This window comes from Acinonyx jubatus, chromosome A1, assembly GCF_027475565.1.
Source record: "Acinonyx jubatus isolate Ajub_Pintada_27869175 chromosome A1, VMU_Ajub_asm_v1.0, whole genome shotgun sequence".
Lineage (NCBI taxonomy): Eukaryota > Metazoa > Chordata > Mammalia > Carnivora > Felidae > Acinonyx > Acinonyx jubatus.
In genome coordinates, this window is record NC_069380.1 from 179,428,069 (window position 1) to 179,445,413 (window position 17,345).

Below are 17,345 nucleotides of genomic sequence, written 5' to 3' on the forward strand. Positions count from 1 at the left end.
TACTCTTTTAGTTTAGTGTTTAGGCTTATGAAACCATGTATCTGACCTGGGGACTTCAACTCCAGCCTTGAACCAGCCCACTTCTAGATTGCCTAAATTATTAATCTCAACTTGAAGGTTCATGTCAAGGCCTACCACCCAGGAACCATTACTGATCCTGACTTTGGCAAGAGAGAGATCTGAGATGGTAATATAAATTAGCTCTGATTAGCATTTAAAACTATAAGAAAACTTGAGATCACTCCAGTAGTGAGTTCAAGAAAGAATGGTAGGAGAAGATGGTATAACATGATTATAGACTGTTCTTAGAAAGTTCTTCCATAAAGCAGACAAATGAAGGGTGGGTAGCAAGATAGGAATGTGAGACACAGAGTGTTTTGGTTTTTTAAAATATATTAAAATAACAGGATGTTTGCATGTTTGAAAGTACTTATGGATGAATGAATGAATACTGTAAGTCTTATTTATGCTTCCAGAGGGAAGGCACAGCCTTCAGAAGATTATTAGAGTCTCAATTTGAGGACTAATTCCCTAAAGAGACATGAAAAATTCAACTATGACTTCAAACATGACTGCCCTCAGGATGTATGTTGGTGGAGCATTAACTGAGGAGGTAAGCATTTGTGATTTATTTTTGTCTTTTATGGTAATGAAATATTAATTGCTTTATGTAGAAAATTCATTTCAGAACCTTTAGTTATTCTGATTTCAGATATGCTTACAACTTTGTGGGGGGGGGGAAGTCTTTAAAGTGAAACCTATCATGACATTGACCTAAAACTTTACACATTATACATACACAGATAGTTTTGGTAGCACCAATCAAAATTTGATGTTGCTTCCACCTTCTATTTTTGTAATTGACATTATATTCAATTTATGTTTTGTTTCCACTTGCTACCACAACCAGAAAAAAAAAATCTGGCTGTACAACTGTGATTAGGGCAGTAGCCATATTGGTCTTGAGTGAACACACATGTTGCTGCCAGTACTATTTCTGTAAGCACAGATTCCTAACCTGCAAATTATAGGGTTAACTATAGTTTAAGGTTTGATAGTTTGAGGTTCCCAGCCAGTGCCTCTTCCATTCACCTTATCAACACCTAAAATCTCAGCATTGGTAAGGAAACCCCTGGTATGAAATTCAAGATTCTTCCCGATGCAGGGGTCCTCTCCACCACCCTTTGGATATAGCTAGTTAGTATCTGCTTATAAATATCTAAAGATAGTAGCTCATTCTTATAGGAACGTCTAGTTTCAGTATTTAAAAACAGTTCTGAATATTTCAAAATTGTAATTTACATTAGCATATAATCCCTCCCCCTAAAATGCCCCTAGTTTGATTCTGTGAAGACATACAGAATTAGAGTCCTTCAGCCATGACATATGAAGACACATACCAAATTCCCTTTACATCTTTCATTTTTTACAGGCTAAATACATGCCTTGCCCGCTATATCTGTTTTTCAGATGGCAAGGATCTCAGATCCTTTATCATCCTGTTACTTTCTCTTGATATTTACATTTCCTACTGAACTTCTCCACAACCAGATTTGGGTTTCATTTCCACAGCAAAAGAGACAAAAAGTAGACACCAAATAAAGCCTGAGAATGCCAACTCCAAGGAGATTCCAAGCTGTTTTGCCGAGAGCAAGTCTCATCACTTATAGTGTCCGTGATCTCCAAAAGCAAAAAAGTAAATGTTAGGGTGAAAGACTAGAACTACACCAGGTAAAGGTGGAAGAATACTATTCTTGACCTCCATCTCTATTCCCAACCATTCTTATGTGGATGGCATTTCTCTCCCCTTAAGGATTACCTACCCAGACCCCACAACTTTTCTCAGACAATGAAAGTCCTTAAGTGACTCTTAGTTAACAAAAATGCCCTTCTTCCATAACTAAAATGGTCAGTCTAAGACACTAGTTAAAACTAATTCATTTAAAGTTCATTTAATCGTTACCTTTGTCCTCCCTGTCAGCCCTGCTTTGAGCCCAAACTCCATGTTTGTGGGGAAGAGCTATGGTGCCCTACATTTCTGTTTACTGCTTTGTATTTCTCCTCACTCCTAGCTCCTCTGCCTTGATTTCTGACCTTTCCAAATTTGTAGCAGAAAAGCCAAGAAGGGGCAAAAGGTATAGGGTACAAAAGAGCTTATTGGACTAGCACTGATATAACCTGGCCTTGGAGTCCTTTGGTCATGAAAGATGTTTGATGCCTGACTGCTCAAGGATTTCCTCCCACACCTGCCGCCATTCTGAGGATAACCAGACCCCTTGGGGAGGTAAATGTCTCCACTGGCTGCTACTAGGCATGCCCCTTAGTCTTCATCTCCCAGTGCATCTTCAGTCTCTTTTTCCTGTGTCTGTCTTGTCTTCCAAGAGGCTTCCTTTGGGAAAGTTTCTCCCACAAAGCCTATGGGGAACACTTACACATCTTTTCCTTCAGTAGAATCTGGGAGCATAGGCCATTCTCAAAGCAGTCCCTCTCCTTGCTCCCAAATCTTAGCCTTCCATGTTCTCTCATTTCCTCCTCCCCAGGAATAGTCGCACCAGCATACACTGTGCTTAGGAGATAGGAGGGGATGTGGGTCAATAATTCTCTGAAGACTATCTCTGTTGACTTGAGGGGAGAGACCTACTCCTCACCCTTTCACAAGACCCTGCAAATCCCTCCATAAACTCTTACCCTCTATGCCCAGTTCCTCCTTCAGGTTCTGCAGTCACTTTGATAGAAAGGATGGTGGTCATGTCCGGGTGGCATGTCTGAGTTCCTAGACACCTCTTTTGCAAGTCTGTTTGTTTGAGCTAGTATCATATGTTGCAGTGGAAGTAACTGGGGCCTGAGATGGAACAGGGACAGCCAGAGTCCTGATGTACTTCCCTGCTACACTTACAAACTGCGAATAATCAGCAGTGAAGCCGCAAAACATTGTTCTTATTTTAAATATCTTAAACAAGTGTCCAAATGAAGACCTTAAAAACAAAAAAGCTTCAAATCATAACATTTAGTAAAACAATGGTAATAAATACAAGTGATTTATAGAACCTGAGATCAGTCAACAAAATTTTTCTCCTAAAATGATCACTTAAGTGTCTCAAGAAATCAAATTATCAAAACATCACTCAAAAGCTTGAAAGCAATAGTATTGATGGGTTGCTTTTCTAAAGAGAGGAAAATGGCAAAATCTGCAAAATGGTTAGCTAAAATGTTCCTCAAAATGCAATGCAAAAATGTCCTTGCAAGAACTGAGGAAAACAATAAGTCTTTAAATGTATTCCTTTCACCGATCTTTTTTTTTTTTTTTTTTTTTTTTGGAAAATAGAAACTAAGGATTCATACAATCTGGTTTCCAAACCAGATTCAGATCAGGGGAGAGATACTTTGTTGAAATGCAGTTGAGGATCCCAAAGCAAAATAGAATTTAAATGGCAAAGTATATTCAGTGTGGGAGGGCCTGCCAGGTCTCACTTAACATCTTCATTAATGGTCCAGACCAGAGAAATAAACAGCAAGTTAATTAAACCTACAGGTACTCTTAAATCAGTATGAGGGGCAAATACTGGTGAGAGATAATAAGGAGGCTTCAGAGGTTACAAACAGAGCAGCAAATAAAAAAAGAATTTGAGAAAGCGCATATATTTAACAGAATAAGGCCCCTGGAAAACAGGACGGCTTAAACCATATTCAACTGATTATGCAAACAATTAAATAAATCCTAGATTCACTGCCTCAGGAAAATAATCACCAACCTTATTTGGCATTCCCACTCAGAGATATAAAAGAATAGATAGGGGGAGAAAAACTTTATAGAAAGATACCTCAATTCTGGAAAAAAAAACTGTTTATGTCTAAGTATAATATAAGAATTCAAAACACGGATGCTTCATTGATATAATTTGAGAACCCATGATACAACTTAAATAGAGAAGAAATTAATATTACCATTTGAATGTAATAATTATTTTATTGGTCTACAGAGTAGAAAAATTAAGATTTTGAAGGGTATAATTTGTTTATAAATAAACTATCTTATTATTGCTTAACAATTATTCAAAACAAAGCAAATGAGTCACAATAAACATGAAATAAAGCCGGGTGTAGTCCAAACTCCATGTACTTGTTGAGCTTTCTCTCTTTCCAGCCTTATTTGTGTGATCCTTACAACAACCTCCAGGCCAGGCTTGGCTCTGCCTGTGGCCTTGTGCTTGCTCTTCCCTCTCCCTACAACACTCCACCTCTCAGACCTTCCCCTAGCTGGTGTCAGGTGAGATGTTCCCTCCTCAGAGAGCCTTTTCTGACCATCACACTTAAAGCTGATCTTCTACCAAGTCAGTATCGCATTTTCACCTTGCTTAAGTTTCTTGGCAGGACATACCACTTTTTAAAACTATCCTATAAGCAGTTCATTATTTGCTTGCTTACTTTCTATCTCCCCTTTTCCTCCCCTTGAATATAAACCCTGTGATGGCAATCTCTTCGTCTCCTTCACTACTGTGCCCTCAAAAATAGCTCCTTCCATATATGATCACTGAATAAATGAACATATATAACCAGGCTGATAGGTCATAGATTGCAAAAATATTACCAAGAGTAGAAGAAGTGGATGCAACATAGAAAATGGTGGTAGATGATATGATTATCCATGTGTCCCAGCAAGGAGTCTGAATTTAGATTAAAGTTTTAAAGAGGCAGATGCATTAAAACAAATTCTTCAGCATGGTTAAATTGCCACTCTATAATTATGCATTTGGTGATATTAGGCCTCAAATAATGAAATTTTGAGGATCACTCATCTGATAGCATCAAACCAGTGTGTATATTTACTCATGAAAATTCATGTGAAGTTAACTACCATGTAGTGACTTCCAGTTTTCTTTTTTTTTCCAATAGAGTGGAATTAATGTGTGCAACCTAATGAAATATGCTGCAATTAAAGAACTACTATGCATAGTAATATCTCTGCATGTATATGTTTCAAATAAAGTAGAGTCTGTGGTGACATTTCAGGAAAGGAAAGAATGAAAAACAAAATTAAATTGCTATTAGACTTCAAATTACAGCTAGGCACTTGAACGCAAAGTCAATCTATGAAAAGCTGATTGTTTTACATGCCCCACCCATCCTAAAACATTATAATATGGATGTAGGTTTGTTGTATATTCATTAGGAAATATAACTTGGTCCATAAACCAAGAAATGTAAAAGCACTTTCATTTATAACAGAAAATCACCCACACAAAGGTTTTTAACTTACTCTAGAAGAGTATTTTCCCTTTTGAGGAGGAATTTTGGAGCCTTAGAAGAGAGTACTAATTCCTGCTGCAGCAAGGGTCCCTGTGACCCTATGATGTGACCAGAGTAGTCAACCTCAAATCAAATGAAGTAGATTAAATAACCAACCCCTGGCTTTCAGCCTCAAAGGGATTTGGAAATTAATCAACACAGTTAAAGAGCATTTTGGAACAAATACTGGAGGAAAATAATAATAATTCAAATGCATTTTTCTTGACCACTGGTGTAAAACAATTTAACTCTGAAAATAATATCACACCTGCCTCTCTCTTCACTGTTTTTCTTCCTTACTGTCAGAATAAGTTCCATATTAGGGTATCCATCCAGGATGATCAATTGTCCCATCATCTAATTATTTTTTTTTAAGTTTATTTATTTATTTTGAGAGAGAGAGAGAGAGACAGAGAGATAAAGAGTGGGGGAGAGGCAGAGAGAAGGAAAGAGAGAATTGCAAGCAGGCTCTGCACTAACAGCTTGACTTGGGTCTTGAATCCACAAACCGTGAGATCATGACCTGAGTCGATATCAAGAATCAGACACTTAACCGACAGCCACCCAGGCACATCCCCTCCCCATCACCTAATTCTAACATACCTAAGTGAAATGAACCTCTGAAAGAATGAGCTAGTTTTTGCTGCTGAACCCTCAAGATTGAGTGAGGCAGCAAGAGTCATTGATTTGGGGGCATGAGGGTTGGTCTGGGGAATAGGAAACCACATAGAAATAGCCAACATTATTTTCCCATTTCCTGGTATAGTCAAAAACTTCTCTAGTCTTCCCCATGGAGTTCAGAGAAGGTTTCCCTCACTTCCCTGTACTTTCTCCCAAGATGCATAAAGCTTCTACCTATGGTACCCAACTCCAGTATTGTATTTTATCAAGGGGCTACTTTGAGACAATGGCAAGTATCTATTTTCATGATAATTGTGAGGATTTAGGAAAGTTAAGGTACATGTATATTCAGAAAGACATGCATATGAACTTAATGAATACACATGAAAAACTGATTCATCCAAGAGATCTTCCTCTTGTTTCTTTCAATCTTTGTTTTATTTAAAGTGGAAAAAATCATCAAAGAAAACTATAAGTTCTACAACATGATATAAAAACTTTATGTTGTAGCACATTTATTATGTCTAAAAAAAAACCTAAACCTCATAGCCAACCCCCAAAAATGTATGGAGTTACAAATGTTGAATGACAGTTAGGTGTTTGCTAAAAACAAAAATGTTTCTTGTAATGAGTATCAATGTTACCCAGAATAATATGGTTAAGTTACTTATGTTCCTATGCTTACCTTCTTTCGAATGATGCAATTTTAAAAGTTTCACTGTCATCTCTTTTTAGTATTAGGAAGGAAAAGTCTGTAATATATTTTCATATAAAAGACAGGAATAAAAACTATAAAAATCACCATGAAATAAACTAAAACTGACTAGCTGGCTTTCACTTTTTAAACTGTACCTTCAACAAAAACAAATATCAAGTAAAATTGCAAGCATCTTTCAAAGGTTAGTCATCAGTGTTGAAGACAACAATCAGCTTGTCATAATTAACTTTATAACTAGGAAAGGTGAACACTAGAGACAACACGATGTCCGCATCTACAGCTTAAAAGATAAAACTCAAGTGGATGAAAATTGAACATGGGCCAAGCTGCATTATTCTATTCACCTTGTATAAATCAAGTACGCAGAATGCCTGTACATCAGCAGTGTTGTGTATTAGTTCTGTTTTATTGGACTGAATGCATTATTTCATGAAGTGAACTTTCTCAAAAAATAGCAAGTATAAAGAGATGTGAATTATATATGTGCTTCAGCACAATATACTATTGACTTTAAGTTTAATGCTGTTCCTGCAAATATTACTAACCTGCATCCCAGCCCTTTGATCTAATACTTGTCAGTCAGGAATGTGACACTGAGAAAATTATTCCAGCAAGCAAGCCTAGATGCTTTCTACTTTTAACTTCTGTCTCTCACTGAAGTTTTCCCATTGCCTTGCCTACACAGCCCTACTTGCTATGGTTTCCAATAATTACACCTCAATTTTTTGAGCTCAAAAATAAAGGAATTCAGGTGAGAACTTTATCTGTAAGAGCCTTGTATTCACCATGGAGAAACTTTAAAAAAAATAGACATAAGATGGCACGATATAAAGGTGACAAAATCTTTCAGCTGAGTTCAAAATAAAGTATGTAAATAGCTCTGTAACACCCCACAATTGCTACAAATATGAAATACAAAAGGGAAAACAAGAATAAAATAACCACAGGTTCAATGAAGATAGACCATGCAGCCCTGGAGTGAGGGGGGAGGAGGTGGATGGGGAGAGGAATCCGATTCAACTTTTTTTCCCCCACAATTCAGGAATAGTTCTCTTGGCCACGTATTTATTAAAACTCCTTACCCAGTCTGCTTATAAACAATTTGAGAACTCATACACTACAATATTCATAGCCATGTTCAAGAAGTGACCTTCTGAGCTGACTTTATTATGAGCTATAAAAAGTGCTAGCTAATAAAACACAAGGGCATTTAGTTGATTTCCAAGACTTTACTTTCTAGGCTTCTCACCCCCTTCACAAAAGCTCTCCCACTAATGATCAGAGCTGTTTTGTGAACCACCCTTGACAATACAGAAACCCAAAAGCAAAGGCAGCAAAAATACATCCCACTGAATCCTAAAGACATTATTCAACCTGAATTATAATGCGAGACTTACCAATTGTGCCACTAAGCATCTCTATTGTGCCTTACTTGTTGTTCAATTACGTTCATGCAGGTTTTTTTTTTCTTGGTGGTTTTACCCTTGGGTTTGTATTCTACAAAAGCTCATAAAATTCTTGAAATTAGCTATACCTGTAATCTTATAATATTCCCCAGACTGTGAATGAAATTGTACTTATTCACTTAAAATTAATATCCTTTTCTTGATTCTCCGTGGAATTCTGACAAAACATGGAATTTAATGCTCACGTACCTAGCTGTTTTAATGCAACAGTCATGGCTATCTATCGCCTAACTGTGGCAAAGCAAGATTAGAAAACGTCCTACTGCTCACAGCGTGAACCTGTACTCAGGTCATTTTAGCAGGAAGAGAAACTGAACAATTCACAAGCTTTTCAAGAATTCAGAACAGGAATAAAAAGAAAAAGGGGGAGGAAGAAACCTTTCCAATCCTATGAAAATAAAATCCATTCATTTTATTCTTAAGTTTGATTATACATATCTTTGAGGTTGTCCTATTTTGGAACCAACTACTGACTCAAGTACTCAGATGACTGCATGTTTACTAACTGAAGTCATGTCATGTGGGAACGCAGTGCTGCCATTTCTCAAGGAAAGCCAAAATAGCTAGAATTTTTTTTTTTAATATGAAACTTCTAACATTAAAATTCTCTTTACATTTGGCTTAAATGAAAGCTAGCCTCAATTGCATTATTAAACTGGAAAACAAATAGTCTCTGGTACTTGTGATGAATGTTTATAGCGAGAAGAGATCTTGCATCCTGGCCATAAGCACGATTGAATAGAATTTTGCCCTTTGATTGGGTCTCAGTCTTCCTACCTTCAAAGTGAAGCTTTTATTAGACTCTGGACCAGCCACTCGAAAGATCTGGAAACCACATATTCTCAGGTCCCATTCCAGTTCTACAGAATCAAAATTGCCAGAAGCAATACTTTAAGGAAGCTCCTTAAGCAAGGCTGGGAAGTGGTTAGGCAGACTTCGAGATGAATGTGGATTAAAGCCCTTCAGCTCTAAGGAACAATAACATTGTAAGGAACATCTGCAGAAAGTTACTTCCTGGCCAACAGGAATGAGGGTAGGGGAGGAGTGGTCAATAAAGTGTGTCTGGCAGGCATCAACACTGTTTAAACATAGGATAAGGTTGCCACCAATTTGTGCAGAGAATCTCCCTTCCCTTCTCAGGAGTCTCCTACCCCCTGCTGGTACTACCCAGAATTTTTCACTTCCCTGCTATGTTCCTGTTACTATAGAGACAGAAGCCAGTAAAAGCAGCAATGGTGCAAACACCAGAGCTGGCTACTGAGAGTGAGGAAAGAAGGAGAAAGGTCAGAACAAAGAGGCCAGCAAATGGGAGTTAAGAGGAAAACAACAAATCCTCATAGGCAGAGTCCATAAACACATATGTCTACAGGGGCTAAGCAAGTAATAAAAATGAAGCTGGGTAAATGGAAAAAAGGGTGTGGGACAGGAGCATGTGACCCATCTAAGAGGGTTACCAGTCAATTGCATTTATGCGGGAATAACAGCCCGGGGCTGCCATATCTACCCATTTTATCAAGAAAAGCCAGAAATCTCAATTTTATCTGAAATTCTTAACATTTAAATTTTTATAACTAATTAAGATAATTTTTAAAATCCACCAGCCAAACTCACCCTTGGCCTGCATCACTACCCAAGGAGATATGTGAACTGTGAGAAGGCAACCAGTGGAGAGGGAAAGAGCCCAGGAAGGAAAAACATGATGTACAACAGCTGAAAAGGAATTACCCAACAAAGGACCAGGGGATTTTAATCGTTTGATCGACTCCTGACAATTGGAGGTTTGACATGTTTGTTTTTAAGAAGTCACTAACTCTTTTTGCCTGAATCAGAGGAACATTCATGTGGCTGTTAGTCATTCTGAACTTGGTAAGGACCTGAAGCACAGGCTGAAGGGTAGGTCCCAGGTATCAGTGACTGAGGTATTTAGCAAGGTCCAGCAGGACTCTAACAGCATCCACTGCACCTTCCTTATAAGTGGGAACTATTATGTGACCGAATTATATGTTTCATTTTTTCTCACCTGTGGAAGATGGTTGTGAAGATAATAAAGTAACATTCACTGAGTACCAAGTGTTGAGTCTGCAAGGGTTGTGAGCAGTGGATAAATGTCAGCCATTATGAACATCTCAATCATCCCTGACAAGTCCAGGAGGAAGGAATTAATGTAATCTTGATTTTAGAGATGAGGAAAGAGATTTAGAGAGATTACTAAATGACTTGCCCATGTACCTAGGAAGCAGTGAATCAGGTTTGGAGGCTTCTAATCACTAGTCTACACTACCAGCACCAAGTGTAGAATGCAGTAGAGAAAGGGCTAGCGTCCAACACACTGGAGTAGGTAAGCTACTCTCTTCTACTCTTCCAAAATATTTCAGATAAACCAAAACATTGATCATAGTGTATCTACTGACTCACTGGAGCACAAAAGAGACTGTTTAAAAATTCTAGTAGCTCTTTATTATATTTTATGAAGAAAATGATATCCTTGCTGTATTTATGACTGTTAGAATTCGCAAGGCCAAGGGTCTGTATTATTAGATGGGAAATCAGGGAAGAACAAAGTATTTCAGTTCAGCATCCTACACTTGGAAGTGACAATGCAACAAAGAGATGTATTCATTGGGGAGCTCATCCTATGATTGCAAATATAAGCCATACAATTAAAATGACCTGGCTGGCTTGGGTACAAAGACTAAAATGAAACACAACTCTGCTTAACTGATGAAATTAGACTGCTGAGTTACAATTTTTCATGTCCTGCTATTTAAAAAAATCAAGTAATATTTTTCAAAGCTTCGATGGTAACATGGAAAAACCCAATACAATGCAAACAGAGATTCAAAGAATTTTAGACCTGAAAGGGTCCTTACAAATAATTTCATATAATTCTTTCATCTAGTAAGTTAGGAAATTTAGATCTAGAAAGTATGACAATATAAGCCTCAAATCACATTGCCTCATTGGTTGTAGAACTTAGACAGCTTGGGAGAGATGCTATTGACTAACTCATAGATAAGATCAACTTAGAGTCTTCTGTTACTTTAATAAGGGGGCCCGCTAAATTTGATTTCATTTGCTAAGGAAAAAAAATACATGAAAGAAAAAGTTAATAAATATGATGACTTCCTACATGTATTTGCTATTTATACATTTATATTATTTGACAGATATAATATATTGAGTTCTCAGACATAAGAAAAATGAAACATCTGCCTACAGAAGTTGGCAAAAGAAATTTAGAAAAGAAACAATAGCAAAACACATGAAACCAAAGGGATACATTTTTTCACTTAGATTGGCAAAGAGTAAAAACATGATAAAAACATTTTTGGTGAAGACACAGGTCAATTGACACAAAACAGACTGTTGATAATTCTGTGGAAAGAATTTTCACAATGTGTTTCAAAATATATAATGTGTATGCATACCCTCAGATTGATTAGGTCTAATACTAGGGATTTATTTTTAAGAAAACAATTTGAGAGTTGATCAAAAGTATGTGAACAAGGATTTTCATTTTAATGTGTCTCATGAAAAATTAGAAACAACTGAAATGTCATATTAGTAAAATAAGTTATAGTATATTAAGCTTATGACATTATTATACCAGCATATTGCTCTGTATTCATGGGCATGATGGTTAAGTTCTTATAACTGAGAGGGCAAAAAAAAAAAGTTTAAAATGTAAATACATGATGCCTTTTATGTAAAATTTTACAGGTATGAATAACAAGATTTCTGGGACAATATGTACCAATTAATATTGATAATATTTGGATATAAGATTTTGAATGATTTGTATATTCTCTATATCTTACTGAATTATTTAAGTCAAATTTAAATGACGACGCATTATAGTCAGGAAAGAAAAAAACAATAAATATAGTTTGATTTTGATTTTTTTCTAAAGTAAAAGTACTTAAAACACACACACACACACGCATATACACACACGCAAAACAAAAAGGGGCACAAGATGATCTATACCATTACCATAGACTTTCCAAGTAACTTCTAACATTTACCATTTTTGAAAAAGCAAGCAGAATTATCTGTGATCCTAACATAATTCTGCATCTAAAGTAAATGCTAATAGAGACCTAAGTACCTCCAGGACTTTACAGAGAGGATATTTGAATTCAAATAGAGATTTTATTACTATCTAGCTAGGTAAACCAGACTCAGCCAGTGAACATTCCCTAGACCTCATTTTCTAAAACATTAAATGAAAAATGTGAACCTGATGACCCCTGAAGGTATTTATACCAATAATAATAATAATAATAATAATCCCCAAAACTTGAAAATACAAAATAATTTCTTAGTAGTAATTCATATCCCCTGAAAACGTCCCCCAACCCCTGTCTGAATGCAACTCTCGATTATAGAAGATAAAGTCATATTTCAAAGTTCTTAAGTGGAACTATGGACATTATTTGAAATTCTTCCAGAAGTCCTTGAAGAGACCCTTAAGAACGAAACAACATATAAACTCCTACTTGGGTGGTCTCATGCCAATGATAAAGATTAAAAAGTGATATCTGTTCTTCTGCTTCCTGAGGGCTTTACTAGGATCCTAGATATAATCACACTGTCACAAAAATGTTGACTAATCTAAAAAAACCAGCAATGGGCTCTGCTTCAAGTAGCTCATTCACTATGTTACTGCCATTCTCCAAAAAAATCTCGTTTAGAACTGATGAGAACAGAGCTTGCACTTTAAGCTTGAAGATCACTTGGTGTAGGGTTTTCCTGAAAGTGGAAGCTTTTCGCCTACACACATTTGTAGGGCAAAAGACACACATTTCAGGATACCCACATATCTTGTTTCAAACACAGCACTCAGGTCCTACCTCCAAAAGTCTATATAGTAAGCATTGGGAATCGGAAGAAAATGACCTAACGTCTGTGTATAATAATGACCCTAGCTGCTTTTGGAGGGCCAGGAAGTGTGTGGCATTGAAGAGAGCAGATGTAACATTGAAAGAGATCAAAGTCATAAATTCATCAGCATACTTTTGGCCACAGAGATCATGGTAACAGTTATAATAAAATTGCAAGTACAAGAGTGATGATAAACAGTAACTGACATTCAGCTTCAGAGTCAGAAACACAAGAGAGCACAGCAGAAACTGGATACCTGAGGTATACATGTTGGCTAAAGGGGAAATCTTCAACTTGACACTGAAGATTATCTATCATCAGGTGGAAATGCCAGCCTTGTGTTGTCCACAGGTTTTTTTTTCTTTTCTTTTCTTTTCTTTTCTTTTCTTTTCTTTTCTTTTCTTTTCTTTTTTTTTCATGAGAAGCTGCAAATGTAATTGTTCTGAACAAGTCTAATTGATTCTTACATGCCAACAACCAATTTTTAAATACTATACAGACCAACACTGCATTGGAAAAAAATAAAACAGTGTTGTGGGTGAGATTTGGCCTGTGGGCTACTACCAGAGAATAACCACTCAGATAAAGAATACACAATCTGGTGGGAAATTATATTCAAAACAGCAACAAAAGTAAAATATCTTCAAATATATATATATTTGTAGATATAGAGGAGAAAAAGAAGGAAAAATAGGATAAGGATGAAACGAATTTAGAGGAAAAGGTAAACATAACCAAAGGTTATTAAAGCCTTTGCCTTTTTTATTATTATTTTAATATAAAGATTCAACTGAGCTGAAGGATTATCTTACAGCAGGTACTGTTCTCGGTATTTTATCTATGTTTTCATATTTAATTCTAATGATAATGTGGTAACAATACTATTCTTCCTTTATAGATGTGGAAATGAGGATAGCAGACATTAATCAATCTATAATCCCACAGCACATAGCTGCAATTGAAGCCCATTAATGTCTGACTACAAAACCAAATTTTCTACCAGGACTATGTCAGGCTAGAAAGTAAGTAAGCTGGACTTGTAGACTAGAGCTTCCCTGTCCAAGAAGGTAGTCACTAGCCACATATGTCTGTGGAGCACATAAAATACAGCTAATGTGACTAAGGAACTTAGCTGCCAATTTCATTCAAGTTTAGTTTATAACTAATGTTTTTTAAAAATGAAACTGAATTCAGTTATTAAAAAAAACTTTTAAGTATGTGATGAACCAAGTGGGTTTGGCAATCTACCTTTTTAACCATAAACATTATAAACAGCAAATATAAGTCAAGTATTTCTGAGGAACATTTGCCATCAGAATCAAGATATACTCTAAGTGGAAAATAGAACTGGACATAGGATGTAAAAAGGAATTTGACATATTTTTTAATTTTTGTATTGACTACATATTGCAATGGGGATACCTTGGACATACAGGGTTAAACAAATATATTGTTAAAATTAACTTTATCTGGTTTGTTTTGTTTTGTTTTAGCTTTTATATAATGTAGCCACTAGAATATATGTGGCTTATATTATAATTCTGTTGGACTGCACAGACCAAATCAATGTTTCTCAACCTTGGCTGTATATTAGAATCCACTATAAGCTGGATATGAATATCAATGTCCAGTCTGATTGGATTAGTTTAGAGTGGGACCTGAGCACTCACATTTTTAAACATGCCCAGTGCTTCTAATGTGCCTCCAGGATTGAGGTGCCATACTGAAGTGATCAAACTTCACTGTGTAGATCGGGGTGGTGGTGGGGGCTGGGGGAAGAGAGGCTGAAAGCTTTTCAAAGAGGAAGTAGTGGAATGATTTCAGCTATTATAGAAAGGTGAATCTGGGAGTCCTGGATGGAAGAGTGTATGCATGGATGTCCCTGCATGGTATAGTCCCTTACCTGTCAGCCTCATCTTCACCATTGTCCCTCTGGCTCACTAGCATCCAGTCACAATGATTTCTTACAGCCCCTTGAAATAGCCACACTAGTACCACCTTACAATTTTTATATTTGCTGTTGCCTCTGCCTACAAAGCTCATAGCACAGATCCTTATGTGGATAGCTCTGGTCTGTTGCCCATGTTTTCCTGCCCAAACCTGACTCTATAATATCCAGTAGTCTGGCCAGCCCTGACGCTTACTCTCACTCCCATCTCTGTTTTATTTTCTTCATGACTCCTGACACCTTCTGACAACCTCTTGTTTATTTACCTTAGGTATCTCCCACTAGAATGGGAGCTCCAGAAGAGACTTGTGTCTTTGAGCCACTCTCCCATCCAGCAATAGGGGGACCTCAGTAACTATTCAATGAATAAAAGAATGCACATATAGTATTTAACAACAAATTATAACCATGGAGGTTTAATTTTCAAGTAGTCTACCAAGTTTTTAAGATACCTTTTTTTCAAAATCTTACAGCTAATGACTAAAACTGAGAGGAAATAATTAGAATACTGATTAATATTCAATTCTGGTAAATCTCTGTTCTTAAGGCTAATTTGATTGCTGGTTCATTTATTTGAATAACCTATTACCTCAGTTAGAAATGTGGATATATTAAAGTTTAAATTAAATGTGCTTTCCTTGAGTGAAATGCAGGACTTGTGAATTTTTTTTTTAAATTCCAATATATAAATATGTATTTGTTTGCTAACGGTATTTCCCATTAGCAAGCCTTCATGAGTAATTTGCTTTTAGAATTGTTGACCAGAGGATAATTCACTAAGGGAATTATGTTTTCCATCCCAAAAGAAGAACAGAAAAATGCAGCTAAAGCTACACTTGTAGACATATGCTAATATGTGGCTCATTTGCTTCCTGATAATAATTTGAAGACCTCTGTGTTGCAATTTCTATTTTGGACGTATAAGGTGCATTCTCATTCTCTCGGGGTGCATAACAGTGAAAAGATAACAGTGGGTGGCTTTCAAAAGAGACTTTTTTAATTCACTAACTCTGATTCTATTGTCATTCTGGTCAACAGTGTAAGAGTAAATAGCCATCCTATAGGGATATAGGGGGAAAATAAAATTTTTATTGGATGCATGTTACCTTTAAAAATCATCTACACTTTTACACTCACACAGTCAGTTCATAGTACTAATATCACATCTAATTTCTCTGAATCTCAAGAGATATTCAAAGAACGTTGTGATGGTTTGTGTCCACAAAAACCAATAAAAGAATTACATTCATCCAGGTATGCGCCTTTCTCATCTGTGACAGGTATATGTGAGTAATACTCTTCACATATATAACCAAGCATAATTCAAAATATTACTAATGTAAGTTAATACCCTCCATTTCATTTTAACTACTTCAGAATGCCATGCATTAAAACACAGTAAGCTGAAAATTGCTAATAAAGTTTAGTTGCAAGGTGGTGTAAGAATTCCTGTCATTGTCCTTGGATTGAACCCAGTAGTGAAGAATGTTAGAATTATTATTACTCATCTATCAGTGGCCAGAGTCTCAGAGGCTAAAATTCTCTGAAGGGAGATGGGACATTAAAGAGGGCCAGTATGTAGAAAGTCTTAGAGGATGTGATAAGTATATCATAATTCCAAGGAAAATGCTTTCCTGTGGCTACATGATGTCTTGGAATAGTATCAACAAATATTAGAGTAAACAGATTTGTACTTTTGTCTTTACTAATTTAATGCACTTTTGAACCTTCATTAAAAGCCTTCATACTGAAATGAACAAAATATATTAATACTCCAAATGCCTATGTAGCCACTAGAGTGAGGATTCCAAAGCCAAAGCCCTCCAGGAGAGTCATGTAAATTAGGGAAGGGGGGACAGAAGAGAACAATGAGTAATGGAAGGATTGAGGCTACTGGATGGTACATGTCTCAGGTGACGGGAGAAGGTAAGTATTCAGCCTGTTATTGCCACCAAGGTCCAGTTTTACCAAATCTCCTAATTTTTCAGAAGACTTTGAGAATTTACATTTTTATCTTTCAAATTTTAGAACCGACTAATACCCACTTTCATAAAGACACAATGTGAATTGAATAGCCAGATTTCTCAAATAAGTCTACAAGACATTCAGTCTTTTTGAATTCCAGATAAACAATGAACCTTTTGGCATAAGAACGTCCTGAGGATCACGAGGCATACTTATACCAAAAATGATTGGTTGTTTACTCTAATATTCAAATTTACTGTGCATCCTCTATTGTGTCTGGCAATCACATGTGTGAAGCAAATTTGCAAGACAGATTCATCACTTGGGCCGCACCAAAGTTGCAAAATAAATCCTGCCTTGTTGAAAGGCAATGGCCACTTCATTTGGGTATTCAATTCAAACCACCTCGTTGGAGTCTGTTATTCAACTGCTGTGTTTCTGTTTCTTTGGGGTCTTA

The 17,345-nt window shown here is 36.4% G+C and overlaps 2 long non-coding RNA genes across 2 annotated transcripts in view; one reads left to right on the forward strand and one right to left on the reverse strand.

Moving 5' to 3' along the window:
* The window catches only part of LOC113592615 (uncharacterized), a 54,117-nt gene extending 43,180 nt beyond the window's left edge, over positions 1–10,937 (forward strand). The window contains exons 4-5 of the long non-coding RNA XR_008292704.1: positions 477–613; positions 9,693–10,937. This is a non-coding gene — a long non-coding RNA (uncharacterized LOC113592615). The remainder of the gene's footprint in view (positions 1–476; positions 614–9,692) is intronic.
* Positions 1–17,345, reverse strand: part of LOC113592593 (uncharacterized) — a 228,467-nt gene that overhangs the window by 33,886 nt on the left and 177,236 nt on the right. The window lies entirely within an intron of this gene.